At 36.1% G+C, this 13,182-nt stretch overlaps 1 long non-coding RNA gene and 1 pseudogene across 1 annotated transcript; one reads left to right on the top strand and one right to left on the bottom strand.

The window, feature by feature from the left end:
• Positions 1–341: 341 nt before the first annotated feature.
• On the bottom strand, positions 342–1,590 carry LOC114540485 (annotated as a pseudogene).
• Positions 1,591–10,343: 8,753 nt separating this feature from the next.
• On the top strand, positions 10,344–10,966 carry LOC114540492. The gene is made up of 2 exons (XR_003689064.1): positions 10,344–10,434; positions 10,557–10,966. It is a non-coding gene; the product is annotated as an uncharacterized LOC114540492 (long non-coding RNA).
• The last annotated feature ends 2,216 nt before the right edge of the window (positions 10,967–13,182 follow it).

The following is a 13,182-nucleotide window of genomic DNA, read 5'->3' as shown; positions in this document are numbered from 1 at the left end:
TTGACCAGTATCCTCCGGCCTGTATGGACCTCTCACTCAGTCAATAACACATATTTATCATGCAGTTTGTAAAGTCATCAGTGACATATACAACTGAAATCATATTCAATTCATAATCAATTCAATTATTCAATTTTAAATAACAATAATTAAATGATGTACAATAATAAATAATTAAATTGGGTGTCAAAATTGTTATATAATATTGTAATGTAACACAGATAATTTAATTAACTCAATAAACATTCATGGTGTACATTTATACATTTAAAAATAAATATTAACATTATTCAAATGAAACCATCTTACAAATTATTATTAACAAGGATAACATGATAAACTCATGGTTTGTTGTGCATGATCATGGCCATTAGGATTTGGTTCTGTTCTTGTTGTTTTTGCAAGATAGCCTGAAATTGCATGGACTGCTGTTGTTGTTGCTGTTGTTGTTGTTGCTGAAGCAGTAACTCCATCATATCATTATGGTGTTTATCTTTAGACTCTCTTTTCTTTTCCCTCAATCTCAATTGTTGGTCTGCTCGGTCACGTAGAAAACTTACCAGCTCAGATCCATTTGACCTTTTCTTCTTGCTCTTTTCTTCCTGACTGTTTTCGCTTAATCTTTTTCTTGTCTCACCCAGAGACTCCATGGCTTTCAGTCGCATATCTTGAGCTTATTCTTTCTCAGCTTCAATTTTCCTTAATTTCTTTTCATTCTCCTCCACAGTTTCTTCCACACATCCTTCAATTCTGGCTACAATTTCCTCCAGGAGTGTATCCAGTTCGGTTACCTCAGGACTGATCCCACTTGCCCTCATTTCTTTATTATTTTTCTTTTTGAATTTTTCTACAATTTTCATAAAGTGTTCACGGACAGATCTTTTGTCCACTTTAAAACTTGGGTAGTTGACCTTGTTAAGGGTTTCAGCAATTTTCTGCCATGCTTGTGCTCTCTGCACAGTCCTTTCTTTCATCCTATATGGCTCAATCAATAATATTTCCCGACACAGGATCACATCCTTTATCTCACTCCACTCCATCTTGCTCTTGTTAAAAATAAAAGTATAGTAAGAGTAGTTTCTCAAATGTTGAAATATGCAGTAGTTTATATTCATAAAGTTGTTTACGTTTTTCATCCATTTAGCCTCGTAAATAAAACAGAGCCAGTATACTTATTATTTGTTTATGTTTTGCTTAGAGTTTGGTGCAACAACAAAAACTGGAAGGTGACAACAAGGCTGTTATCAACCTTGTGAGAAAAACATATCGAAAACCAATTCTTACTAGTGTTGGTACAAAAAAATTGAACATTGAAGATGCCTTTTGTGATTTTGATGAAGAAACTCGTGACTATTTTGCTATTTCAACCTTTTTCGACAAAATAACAATATAAAAAGCAATAAAAAAGAGTTTACTTACGGTTTTTCTGCAGAAGTAGACAAAATGACGACTGAATCATCTGGTAAATCCATTTTTATAGCTTATTTTGTTAACGTTTTCGAGACAACGCAAAACTCAACAAACCTACGTCCTGGACACAACGTTGGCTGCGTCCAGGACGTGTGACGTCACAGATTTTGAGCATAAACAACTTCCCGTCAACGTCCCGGACGTCAATGTTCTCGTTGCTTAAGGTCCCTATTAGTCATTGTAATTTAAATGTTTTTGTCAAACCTCCATGAGATTGTGTTTTTTTGTTGTGTTATAAATTGTGTAAATTGTGTTGCCTTCACCTTTTTATGAGTTAATGCCTAAGGATGCCCAATGTGGTTTTGTAGGGGCAGTGGGTGGAGGACAGCTGTTGCCGGTAGAAGCACCAGCTGTTTGCTTGAAAAAAATATAAAATAAGATGATATGGTGCTGTATAGAATATCAGAGCCCTCTCAACTCCCAAGTACAGTACACCATAATACTGTATTTATACACTATAATACTGATTTTCATGCAAAATTATCCAAATTTGTATTCAAATTTTAGTCTGTCCCCACCCTGCACCTCCTTTGACCTGAGTGCACATTCCCTCCCATCCATCCATCCATCCATGTTAATGCCATTCTTCCAATTCTCCCAGAGTCTTTTTATTTTTAGCAAATCAAGAGCAGATGCAGATCACAATTCACAAGACTAACCCAACAACAGAAAGTGGTTGGTCTTCAGCAAACAAATGTGATATTATTGATACTAAAAATACATGCATGCGGCAACCCCTCGCCTCGGTTAAGTGAAATGAGTTAAGCAGGGGGATGGTAACATGATAGTTGAAAAATTTTGTGTGGGTTGGGTAGTTTGGAGGGTACTTGGTGTTGTTGGTATGTGAGAAAAGAAGAATGGAAATATATTTCTGGAAGCGGAAGCACTGTAGTCATAGCAACTCGCAACCAACATTGCAAGGGCCGTATATTTTCAAAGAATCAAAGTTTACCGTCATGTTTTTGTGAAAAAAAGGCAAAAATACGACGAGATTCCAACCATTTTCTGGAAGTTAAGTTACTCATCTATAGTCAGTGTTATGGTAAATTATTTTAATTATTAATTACTATGAAATGTAACATCAGACGTCTCATACGAATTCAGAAGTTTTATGTTTACCTCTCAACTGGTTTTTGCACGCGAATATTTTTAAAAAATGGAGTTTTTAAATGAAATTATAATGTCGTCTATCATATTACACATTCAGATTTGTAGTGAAATACGTTTGAGAATACTAAAGTTGTGTATATTCCAGATTTATGAAAATATAAATAATATGAAAATATATTTATAATATATATGCTATCTGTGCCGGATTGTATAAAGTTGCTGGGAAGATGATAACTGCTAGTGTCCTCAATGGTGGTCCAGGCTTTCCAAAGTTTTCACTTAACATTTACGGCTACTTTGTTGCGCCACACTGACAAAGTTTTAAGCCAAATCAGCAAAGATGATGTAGTGGATTTGGATATATTGGAAGCAATACAAAAGGTGGAATACGATTTTAAATTCATTAAGAAACAGGAAATATTGCAGATTGAAATGTTATTTGTTTAGTGTACATATAGTCAGAGACGTCGAGAGGATGAGCGTACCCCGGCGCAATTTTGCAACATCTTTCAGTCTCGTTGCAATATCTTTTGTTAGCTTTGCCATGAATATTCTATGCATTAACGGTTTTTACTTGAGGTATCTTTCGTTTGGTAATTGGTAACTATTTTTATAAATTACTCCTGGGCCACCGTACTGTACAAATATACAAATATTTATTATGTTCAATTTGTTTCAATTTTTTGGATTGACTATTCAACGACTGTGGCAGAAATTGAACAAACACGTCCTGATGTACAAAACTTGCTAATTGATTCCGGTTACACCAAAGTTCTTAATATGGAAAACAAGTTGGAGGCCATTAGAGCACTCTGCATCCATTCCGTCATCTTCTCAAGAAAAGCGGCCATTGACCAGCTTGCCTCAGGTCTTTAACCTCTTTTGGACCTATTGTGGACTCATCATGAAGATATACGATCGATCTTCATTTTTGACCCTGCCAACCATAAAATTGATGCTGATCAATTAAAATCATTGATTACTTTTGAAAACGGTTGAGGATCGGGTGAAGGACATGTTTCTGAAATATATAGAAACTGAGGGTAAGTGCGTTGTCAAATGATAACAGTCACCATAAGTATAAATTCCTGTACGTGTATGAGGACTTCATTACCATCTTTGAAGAATGAAGCATGAATTAATTTACAAATCATTGCTGCAATTGCAAAGCAGATTTAGTGGTGGATCCAGTATTTATGAAAGGCGGTGTCCAGACTTTTGCTTACAACCACGCTAGATTGCACACATGCATCTTCTACCCCACGAATTTGTGGCTCGCGAAAGCCGCTTTTGATTCGCCACTACAACATGAATTAATTAGCATTTCACTGGCTGTTTCTGCAGCCTACTGCATTTTTCTCGAGAAGAGAAATTAAAACCATTTAATGTTAATATATCGATGAAAAACTACCACATATGTTGATGTTCTGCACTAGAACAAATCAGATTCCTCCTCTCAGTTTTCATGATCCATCAAAGATAACTGTATTCCAGATGGAAGAAATATTTGGCACACTACCCAATGTCAATACCTGCCCTCAAGAGCTGGAATTACCTTCACATCCATGCTATGAATCATTTAAACAAAGCATTGATTGTGCTTTAAACAATCAAAGCACCGCATTTGGTGTCGTTTAAGTAGAGGTATCATTCATAGATTTGCAGTTGTTTTTTTTGTTCACGGTGAGCAATATAGTGCTCAACAACAGATATAATATAATGAGGGATGTTTATTTTAATCTTAAGATACAAGATACAAGGAAAACGAGGTTTTTAGCAAGATTTATATTATTTTGAAATTTGGGCAGTAAAAGGCTAGTTAAACCTGACTAGCCTCATGACTTATAGCAGGCCTCTTGCTCTTTTTTCAGTAGGTCATTTTTGTTAAATATTTTGTTAAGTACTGGGTTGGCGCTAAAAGAAGTTAACCCTGTCTTATTGAGTGTAACTTCAAAAATGAAAGAGGGATAAAATTCGTTCGGTAGCCCACAAATTTAACAAACAATTTCGCATGAATTCTGCTGGTTCTTTTCTTAATATGCCTCGTTTAAGGATAACTACAACAGCGAGTTTGAATTTTCATAGAATATACCAGGGGTAACAATGCTTAGGAAATCATGCCATGAAAATTGTTGAAAACAAACATCTTTTTTTATTTAATATGCCATTTTTGACTAATTTTTGCACTTTTCAAAAATTCGTAATAAAAGTAAAACGCTGATATCTCAGGGAATATTGTATCAAAATATGCATGGAATATACCAAATTTTAAGTTAGAAATTCACGAATCTAAAGAAAGTTATTTCAGTGTAACAGACGTTTTAGTTTTAAAGTTATATTCAATCAAACAGGTTAACCTTTTTTGCGCCCCCCAGGGTAATACTTTTGTACTAGATTACTATGTTCTGTATTATGTAATTAAACTTACAGTTTCCTAATTGATTTGAAGAAGAAAATTGCAAGTATGCATATATAAATCAATTCCATAGTAATGACTTTCTGCCAAGGGATTTACCAGAGAGTGCAGGCTTTCTTTTTGTGGTTCACTTATCTGCACATAGGTGTTTGGAATCTCCACACAATTATAATTCTCTGGAATATCTACCGGCAATGGACTATCCCAATCTATGCCATAAGACATTTCATCTTCCTAAGGTATAATTTTAGGATTTAATCTGATAGATCATAGCCATGATAGATTTTAACTCGCATTTCAAAATTCAAAATCTACAAGCAACGATTATATTACCAACTATACCTGACTGATATTTTCAAATAATTCTGAAGAGATTATTGAATTTGAAATACAGATTCTCAATAACCCTTCTGTGAACTGCTGAAGGGGAGATAAACTTCTTGCAGTTCTCATTCCATGATGGTTCCACCCTTCACTCCATATCTTATGTGTAAAGCATACAAATCAATGTTATTCATCGGATCAAGCAAACCACAATCTTCAAGGTGGTAAAAGAGTGAGTAATACAGCGACAGGACCCCAGTATAAACGTCACTCCAAAGTCTTTCTATGCGCTGGTTGTGGGTGCTACTGCCAGTTATAACACTCCCTTTTCCAGTACCTCTGCAAGGGTGTTCAAGCATATATCTAGCTACATCAACATTCTCTCCTCCTTTATCTATTCAAACCCTTGAGGGAAGACCAAACATTGCAACAGCATCTTCGAATAACCTCTTTACTGTTACAGCTTTTTTGTTATTGGAACACTGTAGGCATACAATCAATCTAGAATAGCCATCCATTGCACCATGGACCATTAACCTCCAGCTAACAAGTGGTGAAAAATTTTAAAAATTTTCCTAAATTGTGCTGGGACCATTTACTCAATTCATGTTGCAAATGTTCTCACATTTTTTCTAAATATGGGTTGAGACAACATACCGTATTAGCTTATGGTTGCCCTTCAGGTGCCAAAGTGCAAGAGGGGAATGTACATTGTAGCTACGTCTATGGATTGTGGCAAACCATCTTAATGATGAGCCTACAGGATCACACCTTTTTAAGCTTTCTTAACTCTTTTTTCTCTGACAAAAATACTTGCACTCTTTAGGAAACTGCCTATTAAGTTCAGTTACAATTCCATCCAACTCTCTGTCTGTTAGTTCTGAGAACTGTATACCAGTTAGACAATACTCAGTCATTTGTCTGCTGATTATACGAGTTAAATGCCTAGCATATGTGATATCTGGGTCTTATTGAAATGTAGCAATAATAAGAACTCCAATTGTTCTCTAGGTAGAATTAACCTCGGTCTACCCATTGACTCTGGTTGATTTTCAAATGGTAAACACCTTCTTAGCAAAGCTAAAATTTCTTCGAAATGATTTATGGTGTTATTTGGAATGAAGCCATTTTCACTTAGACTAGATTCAGAATGGAACAGTGAAAATCTTCTGTGCATGAAAGTAAATGTTGAATATCTTCACCACACAAGTCATCTTTGTTTGCTGCATTTATAAAAGCATACCGGAGTTGGCTTAATTCATGTAAAACAGTTTCAGGCAAATTCATTTTCGTACTTTGTTGCTTTTGGTTGATTTGGCATTAACCGTGGTATGTGCTTTGTTTAGCCCTAAATAAAGTGCAAAATTTTACATCCGGGCTAGTTTTCAAGACATACTGCAAAGTCAATGACTCAATGGCACGCTTTTATCTCCTCATTTTTATTCAAACAAACTTGAAAGTCTTAACAATCCCATGGGCATTCTCGCCTTTTGAAATTCATTTTTTACTAAAATCCATAAAAAATTTCTATCGGTATTTAAGCTATAGAATGCATTTCCCTGGTGAGGTATATTAGCCGTCTTTGTAGCAAGAGATAATAACATTATCCATCCAATCTTTGGCTTTCGTTGCACTTCACAACATACAGTACATGTGATAAATCAATGCAGTATTTTCATTTGAGTGAATGTTTCTTATATTAATATGCTAGCTCACCTTTGATACAGCATAAAATACTGTTAGCGTAATCCCGCAAAATTTCCTTTGGATTAAAAGAAGCGATTTATAGTGGAGTGTATAAAGAAAGAGGCAGTATATAAGACGTAATAGAGTGTACAAAACAATGTTTACCGTTAGCCAGTGTATATTGATGCTGACCAAACATAGTCGAGTGTCGCGGGCCTTGGATCAAATCAAAGGTGTACCTTGTCAATTCAAAGGTGCACATGGTCACAAACTAGAGATAATAATTTAACCTCTGTGACTTTGTAAAATCAAAGTCAAACCTTGTAAAATCAAAGTCGCATCGCCTTTGCGATGAATGTATTTCAATTTAAATGTGCTATATGATCAAATTAAACGTGCAGCGTCATTATATCAAATGGATGCCTGATCGTTTCAAGCGCAAAACATCGATTTGTCCAACATACCACGCCATATGTGGCAGGCTGCTCCCCCCTTGTCAAATTAGATGGATGATGTGCAAATCAACATTCATTTTTTATTTAAACCATACAAAATTCTTGTACAACAGTCTCAATGTATATAACTAACGTCTCTCAATAATCTCTTCAATGCCATTTCACAATCCTTTGTTAATGACTTGTAATGTTCCATCGCTTGCTTGGATTAAGTTATCTTCATTACATTCATGACAAAATTTCTTCAATAACGTGCCTCGCTCAAATGCATGGTTTATGGTATCCACACCATGCATTTCCCAACCTTCCTCCATCATCATCAAACACTCATGTCTTCTCTGAACCATATGATCCACCTTACACCCACAGCATTTTTCCGTACGCAATCTTTTTATTTCCTCCAAGACGTTTTTCATAAGTACTGCAACAAATAAATTACATAGCTTTTTTATCTCCGATGGAACTACCTCATCCACCTCACTTCTTAATAATTTACTTGACCAAGGAATTTCCTTGCACCATTCAATCAAAAAAGACCTAAAAACCACTTTAAATACCTACGCGTATGTATGCAAACATACAAAAATATTTAAAAACAGTATACATTAACACCTAAAAACTTTTTGTCATCTAGCAGTGTAATTCATTTACTATGCCTAGCTTTTGATTCTGCAATTGTTTACAAATTATGTTCCATTTAAAGACAGGTTACAGCGGCTTCTGCACGTGCGCCAGCCTGGGGACTCCACCGGAAGTTGATAATCCCCCGGATTGTTCAGTTTGTTTACTTCTCGCTATTCTCAGAGGAGCGAAAAAAAAGCGAACTGTGTTAAGCGCACAATATTCAATCTTTCAAGAGCACTGAGTCATGTCGTCGAGTAGAAAAGAATATTATGCTAGTAGAGATGCCTCTAAAGTGTATTTGTTGGGTTCTTTCCCTCGATGGAGAGCGTTTAAGGAGCAGCATAAATTGAGAACAGACAAGGATGTGGTGGATATGCTTCTTGACAGCTATCTTGCAACGAATCGTATAGTTTGGAAAGTATAAAATGATAAAACCTTTTTTATGTATGTGTTTAACTCATTTTAGCAATGCAAAGACGCAAACCGAAACAGTAATCGAATCAACTGATTTTCCTCTAAGTACACCTTCCAAATATCTTTCTTCTCCCAGTAAGAACATATGTTTTTAAAGTGCTCCAAAAACGTAAACATTTATTATTTTTTAAAACATTCGCATAAAACATTCGAATGAAATATTTTATAGTTAAAACCTCAACGCCAAGCGCGCACTCAAATCCGCGTCCATTGTCTGCTTTGTCGGATGGAACATCATATTCTATCAGGTAATTTGAAACTTATTGTGATTACTGAGTTTATAATTTGAAACCCATACATGCAAAGTTTCGCGCAGAGAGTATTACTTTTTAAATACGCAATATGTGTTTATATCTCAGGTCGGGTCAGAGTGTGATTTCTGACAGTCGAACATTGACAGCCAAAGATGATAGTTCTGATGAGGAAAGTGATGATTATAGTGACAATTTTGGTGAACACACTATCCAGGCAGACCAAGTTTTGTCGGACGATTCTCTTGAGTAAGTGATGATGCAAAACCTCAATAATAATCTTTGTGACGTTACTACTGTAATGCTTATTGATTTAAAACATAAATATACACATTATATATCACTGAATATGGCATAAAATATTTGATGTGCCATTGCTGGATGACTTGCTCAATGTGACAATCCATGGACATGATGGAGATGAGCCCACAGAAGATGTTGGAAACCAAAAACAACAACAGCAGCAACATAAGACGACTCAACCAGAATACATCTCTACTGTGGAAGAAGTCAGTCCTGAAGATGCAATCAAAAAAGTGTATTGTGTTTACAGACACTCTTATGGCTTTGATAACATGTGGCTGTGTGTTGAGCTATAAAAAAACATATGTTGGAACATGCCTGGTCGTATCCTGGGGGTGTAGGTCTGGTCATGTTGGAGGCAGATGGGCAGCTCAACCCTCTTGCAACAAGATTAGAGCAGGCAACCTTGTGCTTGCTTCTGCTTTGTTGTTGTCTGGCAATTCCAAGGTGGGGTTGATGTTCAACCTCTATAATCTGCAGTATTTCTCATCAACATTATTCAATCAGTATCAGAAGTTGTACATCATCCCTGCCATTAATGACTACTGGGAATAACACAAACAGAAATGTTGGAAAGAAAGAGAGAACAAAGAGGTTATATTGAGTGGTGATGGAAGGAATGACTCACCTGGCCATAGTGCACAATATTGTACTTACAGCTTGGCTGATACAAATGATCGTGCCATACTGCAAATGAATGTGGTTGATGTGAGAGAAGCTGCTGGCAAGAGCAATAATATGGAGAGGATTGGGTTTGAAAGAGGGATGGACACACTGCTTGCATCACCAATAGTTATGAAGGAGGTGGTAACTGATGGTCATATTGAAATTGCTGCATTGTTGAGTAAGTATCTACATTATAACAATATCACAATTCCTGAAACTCTGATTGTTCAACCTGTTATAATCAATATTGTCAGACTTTCAATAATCTAACAACTTCATTTGCAGATTGATTACAATGTTATATAATTAATTGTGTTTACCCTTTAAAAGACAGTAAGGGAATATTTACAACATGCATTTGTTTATTAATTAAGCATTATTGCATTTTTTAGGAAGGGAAGAGAAATATAAGGAGGTCACACATCAGAATGATGTGTGGCATGGAGCAAAGAACGTTGCAAAGAAGATCACTACTGTAAGTGTTGAAGATATCAACCAGCAATTAGTTAAAAAACTCTCTTTATTTAGAATTGATTTTATTCTTTAGGCTGCTAAATCTAAAGACAATGTAGATTTGACCTTGTGGGCACCATCAATAAGGAACCATTTTTGGTATTGTTCAAAAACATGTGCTAATGACTCAAAAAATCTCAAAGTAAGATTCACATTGAAGTACTACTGGTTTATGCAGCAATACTTTTCTAGTTTGTGCAAACTGTACATACATGTGTTAATATGTAGTCACTTTATGTTGTATTTTTTTTTTTTTTTAAATAGGATAAGTGGATTGGTATTTTACACCATGTTGTTGATGAGCATGAGTGGGTGTTGGAGGAAGGTGTAAATGGTGGAAAATGTGAACATGATCCTCTTAATGAAAGTGAGAGAAAGAAGCCATGGCTTAAGAAAGAGTCTTCTGCCCATAAAGCACTGGCAAAGATCATTCTCGACACTCGCTTTTTAAACACTTTGGTGTATTATGTTAACTTCAGGTAACAAATGAGATTGGATATTTGAAAATTTCAGATAAGTTATATCATCTCAAAGTTTGAAATTTGTTTTAGGAACACAGGATTTTTAGAGTCCTTTCATAATGTAATTTTGATGTATGCTCCAAAGCGCCATGCCTATTCGTAAGTATATGACATATTATTACAAAGGTAACAGCTAATAAAACTCCTATCATGGTTGATTTCCATGCAAGGAAGCATTGTTAATAAAAGAATGTTGATGTTTGTTGTATCTTCAGATACTCAGTCTACCAAGCTAGAAACCACCTTGCTGCCTTGGACTTTAACCACCACAGAGGCCGAGCACCAGCAACTACAGCTGATGGGAAAGAAAGGTACTGGTATTGAAATTTTTGCCTTAGTATTCCCATCCTAAGTGTGAACAACTTTTCAGGTCCTGTGCATTCTTATAGTGTAATGGTACTCATATTGTATTGAATTGTAAAGTTGTTTTTTTATTAGGTACGGTCGGAAGTTCAGTAAGCGTACACAACAGTGGTGCTGTGTTTGTGTTCTTGTATCAAAAGAATTTAGTTATATTCCTGAACTGATGCAGAAGGTTTTTATAAAGAGGATCACATCAGAAGGGAATGTAAACAAAAGACTTGGTATTCCAAGTGATGATCCTAGACAAATTGCACCCAATATTGCCCCTGTTCCTCCTCCATCAGTACAGACACTTGTCGACACACATAAAACAAGATTTTAATGGTTGTGTGTAAAATCAAGTTACTTTGGGTAGGTGGAGCTCATTAGCCATGGTAGGCAGTTCACCTAAAAGAAGGAAAACACTAATTTCAAACCCCCAAACCCTAGGTCAGGCTGTCCATGTCGGAATCATTGATGTTGTCATTTCATTTGTGTTTCCTAGGCATGCTGATGAGCTCTGATATAGAGCAAAACAGCCATAAATTTAAGAGCCCATTTTCAATGAAATATGACACATAATATCTTAAATGGAATGTTTTATTAAATTATTATGATATATGTATAGGGTGTCCCAAAAAAGTAAACACTTTGAAATTGGAAAATTAGCATTTAGGTTGATGCTAATCATGCACATGGACAATTACAACAACTAAATCAGCATTACAATGTATGAAGACTAAAATGAAAAATTTACCCAGCTATATATTTTATTACCTTGCTGGCTCAGCCCAATTCTAAAAATGTTCACTTGCATTGTATAAATATAATATAATATAATAATATACTTTATGTTCTTGAGCATTAATATTTTTTGGGCCTGCTATAACATCAGACCAAAAACATATTTATGCCCACAAACATTGATTGTGGTTTATTTTGGTCTACATTTTGGGGGCAACTATTTATACTTTAAGTGCTAAATTATCTAAACACGTGCAGGCAAATATCCCCTGTACTGTCCATTAGGTGAAGGATAACGGTTACGAATAGCAACCACACAACAGCTTGGTACTACTCTCCTATTTTCCCTTCCTAATCTACCATGTTGCCATAGAACATACTGTCTATATGCAGCATGGCGGAAGTTTTCATTGTTCCTGACATTGTTCAACACCAAAACATCTTCTCTGTATCGCATCGAGATCTCCAAAACATTCCCATCAAGGATTAGTTGACTGAAAAGGTTTGTTCTTGAGATACATGGACGCCTTGATCGGGTGCAGCATTTGTTCTCTTCTTGAGTGGGCATAATAATGCAGCACCCACACTTGCACCAATCTGGAGCATCATTATCAGGTTCTGGGTTTGGTGGTTGGGGGGTTCATTTCCGCTCACAAGCTCACCATTAACAATGTCAGCAAATGCTGCTGGCTGTCTTCTTAGCAATTCAAGAGCAAGCTTTCTCAGGTTGTCTATATTCCTTGCCTCAACTAGATCCTGAAATCAGCATAAGAGTAAAATATAAGATATGCTGCATATGGTATTATGTTTTATTGTTTTTACACAAAGGCTTTCAAAAATAATTGTATGAAATCAAGTGTTGACAAAGGCTCATCTTACCACTAAGATGCTGCTCATGATCTGCTTAATTTTCAGCAATATTTGGCTATTCTACCAAATGCCCCCTGCCTCTCCCGCGACCTCTACCACAACCTCTTCCACGACCTGTTCCACTACTTCCCCTTCCACATTCCTGTGAAGAAGTACCTTGCCCTCTTCCCTGACCTCTTGCTCTCCCCCTTGGTCGACCTCTTCCCCTACCACGTCCTCTCTTTTCGATCTGCAGCTGCTGCTTGCCCTCATTCTCACTTTCCTCTATAGTGAACTCAGAGTCCTAGATAATTGCAAATCACAAAGTGAACAAAGTGGAAAAATATTTCCACAATGAAACCAGCCCTCTTGGCTCTCTCCCACCCATATATTTAAAGAATGACATAATTTTACTTACCCTCTCATCACTATTG

This window comes from Dendronephthya gigantea, unplaced genomic scaffold (assembly GCF_004324835.1).
Source record: "Dendronephthya gigantea isolate DGI-Jeju-01 unplaced genomic scaffold, DenGig_1.0 000235F, whole genome shotgun sequence".
Lineage (NCBI taxonomy): Eukaryota > Metazoa > Cnidaria > Anthozoa > Malacalcyonacea > Nephtheidae > Dendronephthya > Dendronephthya gigantea.
This window is presented reverse-complemented; position numbering and strand designations above follow the sequence as displayed.